This window comes from Leopardus geoffroyi, chromosome D1, assembly GCF_018350155.1.
Source record: "Leopardus geoffroyi isolate Oge1 chromosome D1, O.geoffroyi_Oge1_pat1.0, whole genome shotgun sequence".
In the NCBI taxonomy this organism is placed as follows: Eukaryota; Metazoa; Chordata; class Mammalia; order Carnivora; family Felidae; genus Leopardus; species Leopardus geoffroyi.
The window spans coordinates 90184205-90206736 of record NC_059329.1 but is presented as its reverse complement, the minus strand read 5'-3'; the positions used below and the strand labels follow the sequence as shown (position 1 = coordinate 90206736).

Below are 22532 nucleotides of genomic sequence, written 5' to 3'. Positions count from 1 at the left end.
CATGCCAGAAGTGCAAGGGACCTCAGAGGTCAACTCTGCCTCACGCCAAACCTTCTCCAGCACCCATAGGAAGCAGGGGCAGCAACCCATCTGGAGGTGAACAGCTGGCTTCTGCCTGGACCCTTTGAGGGAAGAGGTGTTCACTGCCTCTTGAAGCAGCTCTTCCATTTTGGAACACTCCAGTGGCCAGATGTGACCCAGAACCAGCCAGTCTGAAACTATTTTTTTTTAATTAAAAAAAAATTTTTTTGTGTGTTTTTATTCATTGAGAGACAGAGCAAGAGTAGGGGAGGGGCAGAGAGGGGGGGGGGGGGACACAGAATCTGAAGTAGGCTCCAGGCTAGCACAGAGCCCGATGCAGGGCTTGAACTCACGAACCATGAGATCATGGACCTGAGTCGAAGTCAGACACTTCATCGACTGAGTCACCCGGGAGCCCCTGAAACTTTTATGGAAGAGAAAAACAAGTAAAGCAAGTGATTTGTGTTGGATGACACTTTGGGAAATTCTGCAGAAGTGCAACGGTAAGGAACAGATTGCGTCTGCCTCATTTTTTAATAGACATTGGTGTACTTACATCAACGAACGAGTGCGACAGTTAATTTTGTGCATCACCTTGACTGGGTAAGGGATGCCCAGATAGCTGGTGAAACGTTTCTTAGTGTGTCTGTGAAGGTATTCTGGAAGAGATTAGCATTTGAATTGGTGCACCCAGTAAAGAAGATCATCTTTACCAACGTGGGTGGGCCTCATCCAATCCGTTGAGGGTATGAATCTAACAAAAGGCAAAGGAAGGGTGAATTTGCTCTCTGCCTGCACTGGGACCTTCTCATTCCCTTGGACACTGGTTCTCCTGCTTCTACTTCAGACTCAGACTGGGCTTTATATGATTGCCCTTCCTGCTTCTCAGACCTTTGGGCTCGTAATGAATTACACCACCGACTTTCCTGGGTCTCCAGTTTGCAGACAGCCGATCGTGGGAATTCTCAGCTTCCATAAGTTGTATGAACCAATTCCTGTAACAAATCTCCATTTTTAGATAGATATATAGATATAGATACAGATACAGATATAGATATAAACATATAGACACAGATATATAGATATATCTTTCCTGTTGGTTCTGTTTCTCTGGAGGACCCTGACTAATACAACAAGTATAAACAAAGATAAACTATACCTTCCGATCACATTTCCTCAATAGTTTCTTTCCTCCAACAGAAATAGTAAATATCTATAGAGCTGTGGCTTTCAAACCTTTTGAACTCCAAACCTCTTTATACTCTTTTTTTTAGGATTTTTTTTTTTTTGTTTGTTTAACGTTTATTTATTTTTGGGACAGAGAGAGACAGAGCATGAACGGGGGAGGGGCAGAGAGAGAGGGAGACACAGAATCGGAAACAGGCTCCAGGCTCTGAGCCATCAGCCCAGAGCCCGACGCGGGGCTCGAACTCACGGACCGCGAGATCGTGACCTGGCTGAAGTCGGACGCTTAACCCACTGCGCCACCCAGGCGCCCCTTAGGATTTTATTTTTAAGTAATCACTACACCAAACTCACAACCCCAAGATTAAAGAGTCACTCACTCTACCAACTAGGCTAGCTGGGGGCCCACCCTTCACACTCTTAGAATTTATTGATAATCTTCCAAAACTTTGTTTTTCGTGAGTTTTATCTGTTGAGATTTAATGTGTTAAAAACTAAAACTGAGAAAAAAACATCATTAGCTAATTCGTTTCAAAACAATTTAAAAAACCCATTGCACACCAAGATTTTTATGAAAACTGGCTACATTTTCTAAAAGCAAACGATGTGCAGTGGAAGGGTTAGCATTGTTTTTCATTTCTGTCAATCTCCTTCGTGCCTGGCTTCAGAGAAAAGAGCTGGGTCCTCAGATCTGTTTCTGCATTCGGTCTGTTGCAGTAGCTGCTGGAAACGTCATGTAGCTGCCAGAAAATTCCACCGTGTTCTTGTGTTAAGAATGAGAAAAAAGGAGGCAAATAATGTATCATTATCATTATTAAAATAGTTTTGAGCTCACGAGCCCCATGAAAGGATCTCAAACAACGAAGACCAGCTACATAATCCCAGTGCAACTGAAAACGTGGGGGTCCCTTGTCCAAAAGTTAGTGAGAATTTCAAGACAGCCACAGCAGAACAATAATTATATTGAACACAGGGCCCCTCTGAGCCTGGGGCCCCTTGTGACTGCAAAGGTTCTGAGGGCAACTTCAAAGGTCCCCAGACCACACTGTGAGAACTGCTTCTATAGAATGCTACCTGCATCTCGAATCAAAGGGCTGGCTTAGGGCCATAGTACACACCAAGATGCTGTAGAGGTAGGAGTGTGCATGTGTGTGTGTGTGTGTGTGTGTGTGTTGTTGGAGCTGCGGGATCAGTAGGTATAAGTATTCTTGAGCAATAATCTATCCATAACGAGGTAAAGGCGTAATTGTGCAGGCCTCTCCTGGGTGCCTGCTGCAAACACTTCTACCCTATTATACCACCTATTTATTATTCCATACTGACCACACACACACACACCTCTAGCTGACGCGCTGCACCCCTTGTGTTCCAAATGGCTGCACACCAGATAGTCAGATACTTGTCATGGTTTCCTGTTTTGTGTTTTTATCGTGGTTACAGGCTCTGATCAGCAAGACTGATATCTACGGTCCCCATTTTCCTGTTTGGTGCCTGACACACAGTAGGCACTCTACGCATCTGTCGAATTATAGTTCTGGTGGGGGAAATTCTACTCATTAAATGCTGTTAACGACAGGTGGTTGGCAACGAAAGTACACCCTTTTGTCCTCCTTCCTGAGAACTAGGCTCTTAGGGAGATTGGCAATCCCACTCCCAGTGGGTGGACTTGTGTATTCAAATGACAGTGCACTTCTCTCCAGCAACAAGAGAGCATACCTGAGGCTCAGGTATGTATATGGCTAGTGAAGGACATACGTTTTTATAGTATTTAGAATGATGCCCTTAGAATCTTGGTAACAAATTAATCCATTTGAAAGAACATTACACACATTTATAAATAATGCAGACCCACTTTAAGTTCTGGTCAAATCACCCGCTCTCCTGCACAGGGAAGCAACTGTGGTTGCTTCTCCCACCCAAACAAAAATCACACAATAAGGGAATTAATCTCTTCCCTAAAATGGCAGGATATTTTTCTGTTCATATCGGAAGTTCATCCCGTTGCAGGTGGAAGGACCCAGGACCTGTAGTTGGCCTCCGCCACTCCACAGATGGGGAAACTGAGGCTCAGAGACAAGAAGAGACTTATTTGTCCAAGAACACACAGCTATCGAGTAGCAGCTGTGGGACACACACCCACTTCTCCTAAAATTAGATAACGGACCATCCACACCAGGAGAATGTGGGCTTTCAGGACAAGGTGAGTCCAGATAACGGAAAATTTAAACCATGATTCATCAGGGGATCACTAACAAGTAAAACCCAAAACATCTCTTCCAAATTCAGCCGGACTTCAAACCCTCTGCTCTCTAGCCCCGGGTGCTCTCCCTTCCCAGATGTTTATTTGCAACATCTTGCCTTCCTCTTCAACATCTTTATCTTCTTCCCCTCCACCAGCACCCTCTCCTTCTTTCCAATGTGTCTTCAATCACCTTGGGGAGAAGAAAAAAAACAAGCCTTCACATGGTCGGCTGCTCCCTGTAGCTGTAATTCTAGTTCTTTCTCGCCTATTACTGCCAAACTCCCGGAAGTGATATATACATGGAAGCCTCCCTTCTCTCACCTCCCTTGACTCCGGTAAGCCCTGACAGTCTGGCTGCCATCCCAGCGCTTTGCAGAAACCACCCACTCAAGGGTCAATGATGTGCTTCTTTCTAAATCAAATGGCTTTCTCCTCGCCTTCAACAGCCATGCTTCCCTAAGAGTGATAGGTGTCGTGATAACGTGGAAACTTTTATGCTTAAAAATAGGTCGTGTTAAAAGGACATTTGTAAATCAGTTAGGTAAAAGCATGCGCTTTGGAGGCAGACTGCCCGATTCACCTCTTGCTTGCAAAATTGACTGGCTGGATCCCTTAAGCAAGTTGCACCTCAGATTCCACATCTGTAAAATGGGAACACAACCGTATCTCGCTCTTAGAGTTTGGGTGAACGTCCATGAAATATACTTAGAACACAGTCTGGGCGCATCATACATGCTCCACAAAGGTGAGTGGTTGATATAAAATTTATCAGTCTGAGGTGTCCAATAAGAGTTTACATTTGCAGTATCCACGTGCAAAGCCACCACTCTCCTTGCTGCTCTCATACATTCTTCTCCTTCGCAATTTGGAAATCTGTTTAGGCAAATGACCCTTCTTCCCCAGATGGTGTCCCTGAGTGTCTCAGAGACCTTATGGGATCCAGAGCCCGATCACCCAAGATTCATTTTAACGAGGAACACATTTAAATGAACCTTAAATCCATGGGACCTCCATGGTTTGCAACAAACATCGCCCAATGGCAATTTCCACTTCCCATAAGCTAAGCCCTTGTGTTCTCCAATCCCCAGCAGCGTCCTAAATTTGCATGAGGTCGCCAAGGCTGACGCTCAGCTGTAGCCACATCCTTGGGATTTTCTCCAATTTGCTTTCCAGTTGTCCTTGCCTCTGGCTGTAACTGCAGAGTGCATCAGCTCAAAATCTTCCATATACTATATGATTCCCTCCTTGTTCCGCATGATGATGATGATGATGGTGGTGGTGGTGGTGGTGGTAATGGAAGATACTTCTTGGGTGCTTACTATGTGCAAAGGTTGTTTCTAAGCACTTTATATGTATTGTCATCCCCACTCTCCGATGCTTTGCCTCAAACGCACATGGAGAATTTTGCATTTTCTCACTTTCAGCTTTAAAAAAATAATCTTTGCTCTCATTTCCATTATGAGCAGATACATCTCTTAAGTGGCACGTTCAACAATCTCACTGCTTTTGTGCATATAGGAAATGAAGGACTTAGTAATACTATTGGTAAGACACCTCAAAACCAAGCATACGTACAACGAAGAAGCCATAAATAAGAGTCCATTCAGGTGGCTGAAGCTAAAATAACTGCCCCAATGACTTACTCCTCTCTTTGGGGATGACGGATGTGCTTTTCTGCCTAGAGCACAACGTTGTTCTTAAGTATAAACTAAGAGGGGTGCCCGGCTGGCTCAGTCGGTAGCATATGCGACTCCTGATCTCAAGGTCGTGAGTTCAAGCCCCACATTGGGTGTGGAGCCTCCTTAAGAAAATTCTGTAAAACGAAATAATCATAAAATAGCATAACCGAAATGATTAGTGAAACTTCTCTAGCATTGTTGAGTGCTTACCAGGTCCCGAGCTCTGTGCTGAGAGCTTTACATGCATTATCTCACTGAAATCTTCAAAACAACCATGAACCGAGTATTGTTATTATCTCCATTTGACAGATAAGGAAACTGAGGTTAAGAAAACAATTTGCCCAAGTCATACTAAGCCGAGGTTCAGACACAGGTGCATCTGACTTCAAAGCCCAGGCTCTCCGGGGCTCAGTTTATAGGTTGATGTGTACAGCAAGATGCTATCCCATCTGACGGCCCATGTCTTGCCCGGCTTCTCCCCCTTCTCCCACTCCCTGTGGGACTCTTTCTGTCCTAGAGGTGAGCATTTATTTTCACATCACTGCTCTTGCCTGTCAACTCTTTAAAGCCATCGCATTTACCCCCATCTCTCTAAAGACTTCCATAGCTCCTGGCACACAGTATATACACAATCCCTATTGTTGAATGAATGAACAAATCACCTTTCTAATGGTTATTTGGAAAATAGGAATCATTTCTTTCTCAATGAATGATCTAAGAGCTTCATCTTTTAAGATTTTAGGTTTTTTGGCCCATGCAATGCTGAAACTCACTGTAAGCGCACTGATATAAGGCCTTGGTTGTCACCCAGGAGCAATTTTGTACCCCCACCTCCACCCTGCCTGGGACATTCAACAACGTCTAGAAACATTTTTTTAATGTTTATTTTTATTTCTTTTTTGAGAGAGAGAGAGAGCGCATGAGCAGGGGGGTGGGGAGTTGGTGTGCAGCAGAGAGAGAAGGAGACAGAAAATCCCAAGCAGGCTCTGTGCTGGCAGTCTAGAGTCTGATGTGGGGCTCGAACCGACGAACCGTGAGATCTTGACCTGAGTCGAAATCAAGAGTGGGAAGTTTAACCAACTGAGCCACCAGGCACCCCTAGAAGCATTTTTAACTCTCACACCTGGGGGTGGGGAGAAAGGGTGAGGTTGCCAATGGCATCTAATGGCAAGGTCCTACAACCCACAATGAAGAACCATCTGGCCCACAATGTCAATAAATGCTGAGGCTGAGAAACCTGATGTAAGTGTTTGTCTTCCTAAAACTAGTGTCCTAGTGATCGAGATGGGCCAGCGATGTACAAGCCCTAGTGATTATCTGAGTGCCAATTACTGAAGCCCAGGGTTGGCATTGGCCTCTTATTTGCATGGAAGGAACAGGAGAAATTGGGGATCCAGCTAGAGGATCCAGAGATCTAACTTCCGGCTCTGAGACCTAGAATTAACATGATTTACTGCTGCAGGCAAGTTGTTGGATCCAACTTTTCATCTGTAAAATATGTGTGTGTATGAGGGGAGCCCTTCTAGCTCTAAAATACCTCCAGTTTTAACAAATTCCGAAAGTTAAACTTCTTTTTTAAATTTATCCCCCGATTCACAACCAATCGCACGTCAAGATTTATAGGTTTATGTTCACTTTTAAGACCCTCTTGCAATCGCCTCTCCACAGACGCACACTTCCTCCACCCAGGCCCTCACTGTCTCCGCCTGGATTACAGGGCACCGCTCCTAATTGACCCCCTTTTCTCCAGGGTAAATTCTCAGGAGATTCGGCAGCTTGACCAGGATTCCCAGCAGCCCCTAATATGTGACCTAAGTCACGTTCTCTCTCATCTTCTTGCTCTCCACCCTCCCTGGAGGGCAGCGGATGCTTCCGAATCCTTCCTCATGGAAATTTCCGCAGAGTCAGCAGAAATGCCTCTTCTTCGTTCACACTCCAGTACCCCTCTCCGCCTAAAAGCAGGGCATAAATTTCCCCTGCGAAAGATGCCCTCCTGGTACCAGGAAGTAAAGAACATTCTCATTGCCCAAGATGGAGAGCGGACCCTGAGATGAGCCTGCACAACAAACAGCCCTTATCTTGCCTCAGTTTCCCCCATTTATTTCCTAGTCATTGTCCAACAAGTTGCCACCCCCAGAGGCCCAAAGCCCTTTCCCTCGTCTAACCCCTTTTCGGAGATTTATTGCCCTTAAATGTTCAAGTGGCAACTAAGCCCTCTAATCACACTGCTTCTTGAGATTTTCATTTCTTTTCTATGAAGATCCTCATGCTACGTAAAAATATTAACATCGAATAAAAGGTGTGTGCTTTTCTCCTGTTCTTCTGTTACTTGTCAGCTTAGTTCACAGTCCTGAGTCTTGGAATCTGAGAGGGTGGAGGAAAAGTTTCCTTCCCCTACAAAGGCAAAAGTATTTTATTATTATTATTATTATTATTATTATTATTTCAAATGTGTACTTATTTATTTTGGGGGGGGACAGAGAGATAGAGGGAGAGAGAGAATTCCAAGCAGGTAGGGTGCGGGGAGGGAGGTCAGTGCTGGGCCTGACACAGGACTCGATCCCACAAACTGCGAGATCATGACCAGAGCTGAAATCAAGAGTCGGATGCTTAACTGAATGAGCCACCCAGGCGTCCCAAAGTATTATTAAACTACTCGCCATGGCTGTTTCTGCATTGTGTGCACATTTAGGGATATTCGCTATTGTCCCAGGAGTGAGAGAGGGGAGGAGTGGACGGATCTTTTGTTTAGAAAAATATGGAGATTGAACAATATAAAAGAGCTCAGACCACAATGAGGAAGCAGAAATAAAGGAAGCGGAAAGTGGTCTCCATAATTAAGTAACAAGAATTCTCTGTTTTCCCCTTGCAACTCGAGACATACACATGTTGGACAGGCCCTGGAATCCTGTAAGGGAAGAAAAAAACCCAGTCGCTTCCCAGGGTCAGGGCAGGGCAGAGGCCCCAGCAACATGAAACTGACCCGGTCAAAGTCAGAGACATCCTAGACACTCTGGCAATTATTTCATAGCTGATCATCTGGTGCTAACTATGCACCAGGCATGGTTCTGAGCCCCCTACAAGTACTGGGTCATTGAATCTCCACAATAATCCCATTGGTGTTATTTATTATCTCCTTTTTACAAATGAGACACAAGGAACCACACAGCTGGTAGGAGGCACAACTGGGATACAAACCTGGGCAGTTTGACTTGAGGATTTGTGCTTGTAACGACTTTATTAATAACTCAGATGAGTGTGTTTGCTTTGTGACGTAAGTCTGTTAGCCCAGAAAAATACAGGAAGTAAAACTGAGGGAGAACTACATGAACCTTCCTTACCCTGGGGGCCAAGTGGTGCACAGAGCTGAAGGTAGCCCCCAACATCAGTGAGGATGGGGCTAGAGGTGATGGGGAGGAGGCAGGCAGCAGGCGATCCAAGATGGTGCTGGTCTCTCTCCTTTGTTGAGTCCTCTGTGCGGATGGGCAGGTCTCAGAGTATTTTTTTTTCCGGTTATTGGAGGAAAGAATGAGCCCAGTTACATCTGGGCCACCCCAAGATGCCTTAGGTGCTGTAGGGTTCAGAAAATGAGTTGTTAAGAAAATGGTAGGCTAAAGCTTCATGTCCTTGCCATCAAGGAAGAAATGAAGGAAGCTGCACCCCATCCCCACAGCCCCCTAAGTAGGGGAAGATGTGGAGAGCTCTGGGGCAGGGTGAGGGGGTGACTTCTTCTTGCTTGCTTAAGAGTGGGCATCATGGGATTCTGGAGAAAGAACAGGAGGCCCTAGCCTTTCTTCCCACGAACAATTGGCCAGAAGGAAGCAGGGACACTCAGCCCCTGGATTTCCCTGCAGGAAACCTGGGCCCTGCTGGGGCCTCCTGCTTCCCCTCCCTCACTGCCCCTGGCTCAGTTCCCGGTGAGCTCTCGGCCTGTTTGAGAAACAGATGCCAGAAAGGGCCAAGTGCACACTCATACAGTGTGTGTATGTGTGTGTGTGTGTGTGTGTGTGTGTATGTGTGTGTGTGTTCACTTTAACTCGAATGCTTTTAGAAGCAACAATTTTTAGTGGCCCCTGGGTGGCTTAGTCGGTTAAGTGTTTGACTCTTGGTTTCAGCCAAGCTCATGATCTCACAGTTCGTGCGTTTGAGCCCAGCATCGGGCTCCATGCTGATGGTGTGGAGCCTGCTTGGGATTCTCTCTATCCCTCTCTCTCTCTCTCTCTCTCTCTCTGCCCCTCGCTTGCTCATTCTCTGTCTCTCAAAATAAATAAATAAACTTGAACAATTAAAAAAAAGAAAGAACAATTTTTAAAATCTCCGATTCATCAGAGAAGGGCACTGAAGGTACTTTCCTTCCTGTTCACCCTGCATCTACTGTGTACCGATGCTCTGTGTAGCACTGAAAGAGAAAGAAAGAGTCCGCCTCTTAATGTGCTCGGACGGTACTTAATCACTGAAGCTGCTTAAGTACTTTCCTGAACCCCGTTTTTCATCAACGAAGCGGAAACATTGGTAGCTGCCTTGCAGGGTGCTGTGATATTATTAAATTTTAATTCGATGTGAAGGCTTCTAGGCCCATATCTGAAGCACTGCAATCTCCTTGAGTTCAGCATCTATTACTAGTTTTTAATACATCTCTTATTAATAGTTATCACTTGAGAATACATAGGACAGATCCCAGCTCTCCAAGCTCCTGCTTTCAGCTGTGGCTGTGACGCATACGTGGGAAATGATGCTTTAATGACACCAGGAGTATGTCAGAACATTACCAGCCCGGATGGGCACATGGACAGAAGTGCCCGTATGTCCTGTAAAGGGAGAAACCTACGTGATCGGAAGAGCAGGAGCGTGGTGTGCAGAAAGGTGAGGTGCGGAGCTCCAGGCTTTGGGTGTTCTGCCACCTTCTCTGTGCTCTCTGGGTACATATCCCTGGCATCTTTCATGCATCGCCTGCCTTACCGGAGAGGCACAACAGTACGATGAAATCTCTTTTCTAGATGAGAAGACTGAGACCCAGAGAAAGCCAAGCAGCCAAGCGCTAATCAGCTTGATTTTGCCAAAGAAGACCATGGAGTGTGGGGTAAAAAGTTGTAAGGTTAAGGAGGCAGGCCTGTCAAACACAACTTCAGGAGGAAACTAAAAGTAATCTGGCAGTTGTCGTAGTAACAACCCGAGCAATAATAACCATGACAACAAACTATTAACAGTTAGTAAGCACTTATTTGTTGTGCCAGGCATCATGGGAAATGCTGTGTATTGACTCATTTGGTTCTCATGGTAACCCTATGAAATAGGTATTATTATTATTATTATTATTATTATTATTATCATTATTATTAACTCTTTCTCCTTTACAGAAGAAAAGCAGAGGCTTAAAGAGGTTCAGAAACTTTCCCCAAGGTGGCTGAGCCCTCCACAGGCAAAGCCAACTGCAAACCCAGGTCTTTCTACCCCAGAGCTCAAGTGCTGAACCACCATAGCAGCTGACTCCCAGAGCTGCAGAGACCAGCGTGTTCCGAAGTACGTCAGGAAGGGCCACGTAAGGAACATCTAGCCTGCTCTCACTCAGTACCCCTGGTGGCTGGACCATCCTCTGCTTGACAGGAGATGATGGGTCACAGTGGTTCAGGTACAGATGCTGGAGCTTGGGTGAGCGGGTCCTTTCCACTCTCCACTAGGTGAAGGTTATCGCCTCCCCCACGCCCACGCACTCTTCTCCAGGCTAACCGTGCTCCTCTTCGCAGAACTTCCACACCCTTCACCTTTCCCGGCTCTGTCTCCAAGCAATAATCTAGATTGTCCATACCTGCCTTACAACCCAGCATCCCAAACTCAAAAGATAGCCCTGCATGTGACTTGCCTGGTACAAAGAACATTGAGACCGTCTCCTTTATTTATCATAAAATCACATTTTCATTATCCCTTTTCAAACTGCACTAGGTTTAAGAAATTGCAGGTTTGTCTGGAGCTTGCGGTCAACTAAAACCTCTCTGAATCAAATCAAAACTATTCCAAGATGATAAGGGCAGAGGCACTCCTGTACAGTTGAAAAAGCCAAATGCTTTGTTATGTCATTTTAGGAATCTGAAAAAGAAATTCCAAAAGCAATACATGTGTTCCATTTCAAGTCAAACAAAAGAGAACCGAATAAAGAAAAAATGAATAATTTTCCTGCTCCCCATTTCACCACTTTTCTCTTCAAGGTGACCAGTATTAACAGTTTAGAGCCTATCTTTACAAAACATGTACAGAACATACAAGGGTTCTTTTCAAAAAACCCTTTTCAAAGACCCTGTGTCAAGTGTCAGCAAATCACGGTGAACCGTGACTGCTCTGACTCACTGCCTGCTTTTATAAATAAAGTTTTATTGAAACACAGACAAGCCTGTTTGGTTACATATTGTCTACAGCTGCTTTTGCACTGCAATGGCAGAGCCTGAAATATTTGCTATTTGGCCCTTTACAGAAAATGTTTGCCCTTCTCTGCCTTATATACTACACTCCAACCTTTCACTTAAGAAAATGTCATGAACACTTACTTCATAGGTCACAGCATATAGATCTTACATTTTTTTAAAAAGCTATCTAATATTTCATAATACAGATAAACTTGTTCTATAACTTCATTATTTTGTGCTCTTGTGATACAATAAGAAATATATATTTTGTCTTCCTCCCTGGTTCCTGGCACAGAGCTTCTAAAACCCTTGGGGAGTGCCTGGGTGGCTCAGTCGGTGAAGTGTCCGACTTCGTCTCAGATCACGATCTCAAGGTTCGTGAGTTGGAGCCCCGCATCAGGCTCTGTGCTGACAGCTCAGAGCCTGGAGCCTGCTTTGGCTTCTGTGTCTCCCACTCTCTCAGCCTCTCCCCGGCTGGAGCACTCTCTCTCTCTCTCTCTCTCCCTTTCTCTCAAAAATGAATAAACATTAAAACTTTTTTTTAATAAATAAATAAAACTCTTGGAATTTCCTGAGTAATGGGCTGAGAGGAGCATTTTTATTATTCATTACAAAGTCTTTTTCTTTTTCTTTTATTTCAGAAAGAGAGAGTGCGCACGAGCTGAGGGAGGGGTTAGAGGGGGAGAGAGAGAGAGAATCTTAAGCAGGCTCATGCTCAGTGAGGAGACCAACGTGGGGCTAAATCCCACAACCCTGGGGTCATGACTGGAGCCGAAATCAAGAGTCAGATGCTCAACTGACTCAGCCACAGAGGCACCCTCACATTACCTGAGTTTATGCTAATGAGGTGACCCTTAGTGGGCACCTAGATAATTTCAGGAAGTGGGGGCTGGTTGCCAGAGGAACCAACCATGTTATTTGAAGCTTGAAACTTTCAACCCTGTTCCCACCCCCAACCCCACCACCACGGAGGGGAGGGAAGCTGGGGACTGAATTAATCACTGGCAAATGATTCTATCAATTGTGCCTATGTCTAGGAACCTCCATAAAAACCACATATTAAGGAGCTTGGAGACTATTTGGGCTGGTAAGCACATCCATGCACCCCAAACTCCCAGGAGAGCGATGTACCCCAAACTCCACAGGAACAGAGACTCCTGTGTTCAGGATCCCTCCAGACCTGGCCCTAGGCACTTCATCTGGCTGTTCATTTGTAGCCTTTGTAATATTGTTTACAATAAACTGGTAGCTGCAATTAACATGTTTTCCTGGATTCTGTGAGTCCTTATAGCAAATTATCAAACCTGAAGAGTGTGTCCCGGGAACCCCCAATCTGTAGCCAGGTCAGACAGAAGTGTGGGCAAAGTGGTAGGTCAACCATTACTTGTGATTGGCATCTGAAGTGAGGGGGGCAGTCTTTTGGGACTGGGCCCTTACCCTGTGTGATCTGGACTAACTCTGGGTAATTAGTGTCAGGCTTCAATTGCCGTGTAGGGCACCTCGTTGGTGTCCACAGAGCTAGAGAATTGCTTGGTGTGGAAAATCTGCACCTTGGCCAGAAGTAAAATGTGGGTGAAAAGCAGATCACAGCAGTAGTACCATTGGTGAACCCTCAGATTGTGCTCAGATTTCTGCCACCTTGGACAATGCCATAACAGGCACCTATTTTTTTAATCCTTCAGAAGAATCTGGATATGACAAAGAGATCACGGGGCTCCGGCATGAAACTCCTACTGAGCCAATAAGCCTCTTCCAGCAACAGTTGTAAACAGCCCTGGGGACTGCCAGGCTCCGGGGGCAGGAATTGAACTTTTAGAAGAGAGAGAATGTCTCTAAACAGAAATAATGCCCTGATAGATTCACCTGGACGCTCCCTGTTTTCTGCTGTGCCATAGAGCTTCTCCCTGAGCATTAGTCTCTGTCCCCTGATGCAGCCACCCTCCTGCTAAGCCTCCATCACAACCCACGTGTTAGCCCGGGGGACTCCACCGCTCCATCCAGGCAGGCTATCCTGCCACTTGCAGGGTGGGATGATCCTTTGGAACAGGGCAGAAGGAGTTTGGCTCTGGGGAGAGAGTCACCTTTGATCCGAGAAATGGAGGGAATACACACAGATCACTTGTTCCTAATTTTGGGGGCAGGTTGTAGACTCCCTCAAGCTAGAGATTCATCCCCTCCCCACCCCTGGAAAAACCCGTGTGTCTTTCTGTATAAATTCGGCAAAAATTCAGAGTATGCACAGAATTCCTGAAGATGCTGTCCACGGCACACAATGCCTAGGTTAACAACCCCGGCCCCAGGTACATTGCACTCCATTTCTTACTGACGCTTACCCACCCCTTGTCATCAGTTTGACACAGCAAATTTCTCTGTGATTCATTAACTCTTCCTTCCTTGCATCACTGACCTTGTGCCTGCTGTTCCAAAGGCTGGCGGTCACGTGCCTCCTTCTTCCTCTGGCTATCCTGTTGGGCAAGATAAACTCACTTCCCAGCCTGCAGGCACCTCTTGCCTGGCGTGAAATGCCCACTGACCAGCTCCACTGACAAGAACCATTCTTCATGCTGCTGCTCCCACCCTGACCTGCTTTCCTAGCCTCCCGTGGAAGCCTATGTCTCAGAAAGAGCCTTTTCCCTCCAGCCCTTCGCCATCTGTATCAGTCTTCTGGAACATTCCTGAAAGCTGTAAATCTTTCAAGTAAACTAGATTTTCCTTTCTGGCTCTTGCTTGGAAATTTGGTGGCTTTGTTGTTCCTAAATTTAACAAAGGAAGTTTGGGGACAAATGCCACACAAATGTCAAATTCATGGCCAAGGAGGCTCTCCACTGGTATTTGTTTGTGCTGCCCCCTACTGGTTAGAAAAGTAGTACTAAATAAACCTGATGGCCGGTTAGTCGTTCTTAGCCAAAATGCTCACCATTTTACCTTGATTTTTAAACTGAGTCTTAGAAAGTAATCCTTATTTACAAAGGCAGAGTGCACTATTTTAATGCCTCGTAATGTCCATTAAACATTCTTGCCCTTTAACCCAGAAATTTCCTTCCCAGGAACCTGCTCCCCCGCCAAGACATAGTAAGAAATGTAAATGAGAGATTATCTCCGAAGATGGCCATCTTGCTCTTGATGGTGTAAAAAATCAGAACAAAGTTACATGTCTGACAACAGGTGATGTGACACAGTCATAGGATGGGATATTGTGATTGCCTTAAAAATGACGTGAATGACTAATTGTTAATGATATGAAGAAATATTTAGAACATGTTAAGTAAGCAGGACACAAAACTATGAGCACTGTACAATCTCAAGTAAATGTGCATAAGTGGTACAATTAGGCTATCTTTCACATTCGTATGCTTCCCAATTTTCCTGTGAGCGTGTGATATTTGTAAAATCGAGAAAAAATCATAAATCTTATTTTTGCATGGTGGAAAGCACACAGGCTTTTGAATCAAATGACCTGATTTATATCTGACTCTGTGTCCTTGGCCGAGTGACTCAATCTCTGTAGACCTGTTCCCTCAGCAGTAAGTGGAGGTCATGATGGTGCCTGTGTCGCAGAATTATTGTAAAACTTGAACGTGCATTGCAAACCTTCCTAAACAATCATTGTCTTCCATTCATGCCACCCATATGTTTACTTTTGCACAATTAGCCACCTCTAGAAGTTCAAATCTTCTTTCCTTTGTCTTATCATCTCCCCATAGCTTACCACCCTTTTTAAAAATGGTATGTAAAGGGACACCTGGTTGGTTTGCTTGAGTGAGCATCTGACTCTTGATTTCAGCTCAGGTCATGATCCCTGGGTTGTGCGATCATCCGTGGAGCCTCCTTAAGATTCTTTCTCTCTCTCTCTCTCTCTCTCTCTGTCTTTCTCTCTCTCTCTCCCCCTACCCCTCTCTCCTGCCCGTGCTCTCTCTCTCTCTCTCTTAAAAAAAGGGGGGGGTATATCAGCTCCTATGCTTAACCACTTTTTGGGGTTTTCATTCTTTTCTGTGAGTCCTCACACCCCTGTGCATACAAAATAAACCTTTTTTCCTGTTAATCTGTCTTTTGTCAGTTTAATTCACAGTCCCCAGATAATAAACCTAATAAGATAGAGGAAAATATTGTCCTCCCCTACACCACCCACATTTGCTAACCTCTTAGTAGTGGCAGGAGTAACGTGGTTCCTGCAACCTGTGCTATGTGCCCAGTTGAAGTCTCTCTTTGTTGTCCCTTTTGGCTGTTCAGACCACCCACCACCTTGCATGTGTTAAAAGATAAAGTGGGGCCTATTAAAAATTTTAAGAGTTTTTTTGAGCAAAATCGACTCGAATCAGCCAGCATCTAATCTAGCAGATAGAAAAGGGTTCCAAGGAGCTATATGAAATGGAGAAACTTTTATAGGCAGAAGGAAGCAGGACTACAGAAATTACACTAGGCCAAAAAAAAAAAAAAAAAAGTGGATTGGTTATCGCAAGGTTACTCTCCTTTAGGAGATTTCAGGGGTCTGTCAGGCAGAGCACTAGTGCTGACCAGGAGATTCCTGATTGACTCGTTTAGGATTCCATTTCTGGGTAGAGCTGAAACTATAATAAGTTAAGTCTTGGTTTGGTCATGGGGGAGGCAGTGGCATAAGAAACTCCATTTTGGGCCGGCTGTCTTGTTTTTTGTTTTTTGTTTTTTGTTTTTTGTTTTTTTTAAATGTTTATTTATTTTTGAGACAGAGAGAGACAGAGCATGAGCAGGGGAGGGGCAGAGAGAGAGGGAGACACAGAATGGGAAGCAGGCTCCAGGCTCTGAGCTGTCAGCACAGAGCCCGACGCGGCTGAAGTCGGACGCTTAACCGACTGAGCCACCCAGGCACCCCTCTTGTTTTTAATATTTGAAAGGGGCTTTCAAATATTCGAAAGAGGCAGGATTGTGGAACTCTTACAGTCCATCTCAAGCAACCAAGAAATTCTTGAAATAGATAGAGGATCCTGTAGGGGTCAAGACTTGAATTCTTACATTCTTATATACTTTTCGCACAAAGGCAGGGGATCTCGAATAACACTCACTGATAATAACTGACAGCCCCTTTCTAACATCCATTGTACGTGTTGCTAACTTCACCCGTGAAAACCCACTTCTGACACTTAGCTTGTTAATTGGCAAAATAAATAAATAAATAAATAAATAAATAAATAAATTTGGCGTTTCTCAGAGGTAAACACAACTGAAGCACTTAAAATGACCCCTTCGGGAATTAGACTTTTCTCACACAACACGAGGTGACCACTCTTGGAGCGAGGATGCCTGATCAGAGGCATCTGCCTCTGGGGTGCTGCCCTGGGGTGTCACTTCAGATAATATACATAAGTATCACACGGTCTATGCTGAAGTGATGCAGAATAAATCACAGACATAGCACCTGTAAAGCGATACTGATAGTCCCTGACACATGTAAGCACACAACCCTTACTGACTATTAAATCTGGAATAAAAATTCTAGTTAACACCATATTATGAATTTTGCATTTGCTACATGTACTCCCTTATGATTTTGAACAAGGTGCTCCATTTTCCCTTCCTTCCTTCCTTCCTTCCTTCCTTTCCTTTTCTTTCTTTCTTCCTTCCTTCCTTCCTTCCTTCCTTCCTTCGTTCCTTCGTTCCTTTTTCTTTCTTTCTTTCTTTCTTTTCTTTCTTTCTTTCTTTCTTTCTTTCTTTCTTTCTTTCTTTCTTTCTTTCTTTTCTTTTAATGAATTCATATTCCCCCATTGCTTTCTGAAGCGTGGCCATGTTTAATGGGGAGGTAAGGCTGTATGGTAAGGGTCTCCAGTCAGAACACTGAAAGAGTCGACGCTGCACCCAAGGTTCCCAGGCAGAAAGTTTATTCCCCACCTCACCCCCACTCCTTCCAGATCTCACTGCACCTCAGGAATCTCATAAAAAGGCCTCCTTTGGTATTCTGAGAGCTCTCCATTCAGGGCGGTTTTATCAGAGAAATTAAACCAGAAAGCATTCAGCTCAGATAACAGGATTAATTAACATTCTTCTCATTCTGCAAACAACCCATCTGGGAGTTAAGAGTGCCACTGCAGTCTTACTGAGGTAGGACGGGGGCAGTCTTGCAGCTGCAGGAAGCTGGCCTGGTTGGGGATTTCCTGAGGTTGGCTCTGCGGCCACCTAGGCTTTTCTAGGAATGGTGTGTTATAGCACAACTCCCTTTTGTTCTCATGGGGCCATTTTTTTCCTCCTGTCCATCCCCCCAGGTTTTCAGCTTTGTATTTCCAGGTTGGTTGGTAGGCTGAACCTGGCCCTCCGTGAGAACAATCTCAGTAATGGCAGGAGCTAACATTTGTGGTGCCTTCCCTGTGGTCCGCACAAGGCTGAGAACTTGGAATTCGTGAACTCCAAGGGCCTTCCGGAGGGCGTGGTCTCAGCTCTCACCGCCTGCCCTCCTTGAGTCTGTGGCACCCTCCCAAAAGATGTGCCTCATCGAGGATTCACGGGCGATGGTCTTTCCACTGAAGACCTCAGGCAAAGAGGGGCGCGCAGTCTTGGAATCACCGTGCGCACCGCCAGTAGTAACTTAGACGATTTTCCATTCTCTTTCTCCTCCCACCCCCACCCCACCCCCAAATTTCTTTCCTCTTCCAGTTGTCTCTTTATTTCTCCTCTTTCTCTTCCCCACCTTCAGCCTCTGTAATTCCCTCGATCTTCCAGAGCCGTTAAGCACTAGCCCTCGCCCTGCAAAGCCCCACTGGCATCGCAGCTCACAAAGCCACTCGGTCCCCACAGCCCAAGGACTGAGCCTCCAGCCCTTCCCTTGTGTGTGTGTATGGGGGGTTGGGGGCATCTCAGCCGCATTAGCTGGTACAATCTTCACAACATTCTAGAGAGGTAAGAACTCAGGAGTGTTATCATTCCCATTTACACAGCAAGAAACAGGCTCAGATGTGAACTTGCCCACGTCAGTTGTCCGGAGCCATGAGTGGTCTTCAAGGCTCTGTTCGCTGTGATCACATGTCCCAGTGAACCCCGCGAGGCCTGTGCTCTTTACCTTCTAGAGCACTACAGACCTTATGGTCACTCTAACTGCGCCACAGGCTTAGCCATCTCTGCATCCACAGCACCTGGCACACAAAAGTGCTCAACGAACAGCTGCAGAGATGCTCGTCCCTGGTGGGTCGAACCAGCCACACTCCGCCTGCCTCTGCCTCAGAGCCCTTGGAAAGGGCTGAGTTTCCGGAGGCCGGCAGGCAGGTAACCTGCCGCCAGTAATTCCTGTCTGCGCCGCAGGCTCCATTCACCCTCCTGAGGACCCTCTCCGCAGCCCAGGGGGGCTCAGGCAGGCTGGGACGCCACAGAGGACACCAGCGTGCAGGCCAAGATGCTTGCTCAGGCCGGCATCAGATTCCATCGGCACCCACCCCCCTGGGAGCGGTGGGACTGCGATGGATTACACTTGTTTCTCGGCTAACGTTTCAAGTGACAGTTGGACGGAGACTTCATAGAAGCAATTAACTATTTTCCCAGAGGGACAGAATCGGAGATCAGGAGAGCCGTCCACCACACCTGGCTTGGAGATGGCCTCGAAGACACCCCAGGTACTCGCCTGGCTTCCTTTGGCTGCCCTGATTTCCTCCGGTGCAGGCCCAATTTTGTTCAGAGCCTTCCCCTGCTTGCCTGCTATTCGTATAGGACATCGGCTCTGTGGGTTTGTGTTTCCAATGTGTCAGCGTGAGGCTGCACGAGGGACAGGGACCAGTCCCCTCTTGCTTTCCTCTCCCTTCAGAGCAAGGCCACAAATCCCCATGCTAGGTGGAGGGGTGGCAGTGGAGGGCTTAAAGGCAAAGACTGGAGCCGGAATGCCTGGGTGAGTCCCAGCCCTTCCGCGGCTATTAGTGTGGGCCTTAATGGCCTCATCTACAAAGGGGGCACCGTAGCAGCCCCTCTTCCCAAGGTGACGGAGGTGATGGGAAGTACAGGACTTAATGCAGCATCTGACGGGGAGTGTGTATGCGCCCGCGCTTCGAGTGGATAGCGTTATTCGCGGCAGACTGGAAAGAAACGTCAATCTGGTTGTTGGTGCCCGGGTAACAGGGAGGAGAACACTGTGCCAGCTCAGAAGACACAGCCTTCATTGAACCTGGCAGCCCAGGCCCGTGGGCATGCAGACACCGTGTGTCCAGAAACTGGAAGCAGTTTTTCCAAAGAAGCCAAAAATCCAGTTTTGCATGATGTCTCCTAATTTGTAAATGCTGATGACAGATGTGAAAAGCATTAGTAAACACTAGGCTGCGCGAAACACAACCAGTCAGTGGGCCTGATCCAGCTGGAGGCTTCCAGACTCCAGCCTCTACTCACTTATGTCCTGTTAAGGCAGAAGGGGAGATAGCAAAGCAACTTAGGGACCATGAGACATAAAAGTGAGGAATCGTTTTTATTGTGTACAGTGTAGGATTTGATCATCAAAAGGGAAGAGAGGGGACCTGCGGTGGGCAGCTAAGACTCCAAAGGGGAGTGGTAGGACTCCCAGCCTAGGGGACCCTCCTCAGGGAAAGGGCATTCCAACCTAGGGAAGTTTCTGGTTGGGACAAGGCGACAGGTAAATACCCAAATTGTGGATGAGTATTTAAAATAATGCCACAAGGGGCGCCTGGGTGGCTCAGTCGGTTGAGCATCTGACTTCAGCTCAGGTCATGATCTCACGGTCCGTGAGTTCGAGCCTCGCGTCGGGCTCCGTGCTGACAGCTCAGAGGCTGGAGCCTGCTTCAGATTTGGTGTCTCCCTCTCTCTCTGCCCCTCCCCCACTCACGCTCTGTCTCTCTCTATCAAAAAATGAATAAACGTTAAAAAAAATTAAAATATTGCCACAAAATCTTCAAATCATGAGATAACCCTTACTTTCTAGCTATCTTCTTAACAGAATTGACTAAGAGCCTGGGCTCTGGAATTAAGCAGCCTTAATTAAATCCTAGCTCCACCCCTTCCCAGCTGTGTGACTTTGAATAAGCAATGTAACCTCTCTGTGCTTCGTTTTTATTTGTAAAAGTTAACAGTGTCTGTCTCATAGCTGTTGTAATAAAGAAATGAAATGAATACATGTGAAAGGCTAGCATCGTGCCTTTTATTGAGTAATTATCATTACTCAAGAATACTTTTTTGAACATAAGCAATAATCATTTAAATGAATGTCAGCTCTTATCACTCAACAATACAACAGAAATTTGTGAAGTACTTAACGCGTGCAAGTTTTAATTTTTTTTTCAGGTTATTTTAAAATTCTTTTAGTAATCTCTACACCCAAGGCGGGGCTTGAACTCACAACCCAGAAGTCAAGAGTCACACGTTCCTCCTACTGAGCCAGCCAGGCGCCCCTATATTTGCACGTTTTTAAATAAGACTTCAGGGAAGTCTCAGGGCTTGGCAGAGAAGCCCCATCTCTTATTCACCACTAACTCCCCAACACTGAGCACAATGCTTGAATGTGAGGTAAGAGGCCAATGAATGTTCATTGTGTGAGGGGCTCCTGCCCTCAAGGAATCTAGAATGAGGGATGCTGGCGGGAGACAGGACCTAAAAGTGTAAAAAATCAACAACGAAATACTTATGCCGTTCAAGTCACCAAAAGCAGAGCCGTCTGAAGTAGGAGAGTGTGGATACCTGAACAATTCAAATACATAGTCATTGCTGAAAGAGTTCAGCTTCAAAAGAAACCATCTCAGATTCAAGCAGAAAGGGGGAAGTCTCATGGCAACAAAGGTGTGGCTTGGAGATGACGCAAGAGGCATTCCAAGAGGGCTGAGTAAACAGAGACAGGGCGACAAAGTACTAGGTGTGTTTCACAGACAGCCAGCAAAGGAATTTGATGGGGACAGGGTGTTCCGCACAGCTAGTAGGTGAAGGAAATCTGGAAAACTGGGTTGATACTTGATTGAAAAAGCCTTTCAATGCCAGGCTAAGGTAGAGATTACCAGATCTCTTTCCTTCTTCCTTTTTAATAAAACATCTAATTTATTTGCTCAGGATGCACGATACTCCTCAGCCTTCCTGGTAGCTGGATTGAAACCATGTGACTAAGTTCTGATTTCGTTAAGACCGGTGGGACCTAAGGGTAAGTCCTACGTGCAAATTCTGGAGTGTGGACACAATGGTTGGAGCCTTAGCAGACGTCTTAGATCATGAGACTGACTGCTAAGGCTGATGGAAGGGGGAGGAAGGAGCTAAGGTCCCTGATGACTCTACCAGTTTCATACATAATGGTTACACAAGAGAGAAATAAACTGTACTATTTAAGCCACTGTTATTTGGGGTCTATTTTAGTATGCAGCAGACCTAATTCTAGCTGACACACAAGCCAAAGACCTCATACTTTATCCTGGGATATCAGACAAATATTGGAAGTTTATGAGCTGGTAAGTAACAAAATGAAGATGTAAGTATCATCTATACATGTATGATGTATTGCCTTATGTAGTTACGGAGGTTGAGAAATCCCAGTATTTCTAATCAGCAAGCTGGAAAACCGGGAAAGCCAATGGTACGGTTCCGGTGTGAGTCCAAAGTAAGAGAAGATGAATGTCCTGGCTCAAAGACAGTCAGGCAGAGAGAGCAGGTTCTCTCTAACTCAGCCCTTTTTGTTCTATTCAGGCCTTTGACTGATTGGATGAGGCCCGCTCACATTCAGGAAGGCAATCGGCTTTACTCAGTCTACCAATTCCAATGTTAATTTCTTCCAAAAAACACCGTCACTGACACATACAGAGTAGTGTTGGCCCAAATATCCAGGGACCCAGTGGCCCAGTCAAGTTGATGCCCAAAATCATCAACCATCACAAGTGAGCACGTTCTGAAAACTGTTTGGAGGGAAAATCATCTTAAGAAGTAGATGATAAAAAAGTTAAAAATAAGGGTGCCTGGGTGGCTCCGTCGGTTGAGCTTCTAATTCTTGATTTCAACTCAGGTCATGATCTCATAGTTTGTGAATTCCAGGCCTGCATCCAGCTCTGTGTTGACAGAGTGTAGACTGCTTAAGATTCT

General features: G+C 45.8%; 1 long non-coding RNA gene across 3 annotated transcripts in view; it reads right to left on the bottom strand.

Annotated features, from left to right (window-relative positions):
- Positions 1-1757: 1757 nt before the first annotated feature.
- The window catches only part of LOC123601600, a 59496-nt gene continuing 38721 nt past the window's right edge, over positions 1758-22532 (bottom strand). For 2 of the 3 annotated variants that reach the window (XR_006714190.1, XR_006714188.1), the window contains 2 exons: positions 8469-8698; positions 2609-5261 (listed from right to left, as the gene is read on the bottom strand). This is a non-coding gene — a long non-coding RNA (uncharacterized LOC123601600). Of the gene's footprint in view, positions 1970-2608; positions 5262-8468; positions 8699-22532 lie in introns of those variants that run through there. The other variant, XR_006714189.1, reaches the window with a different exon arrangement.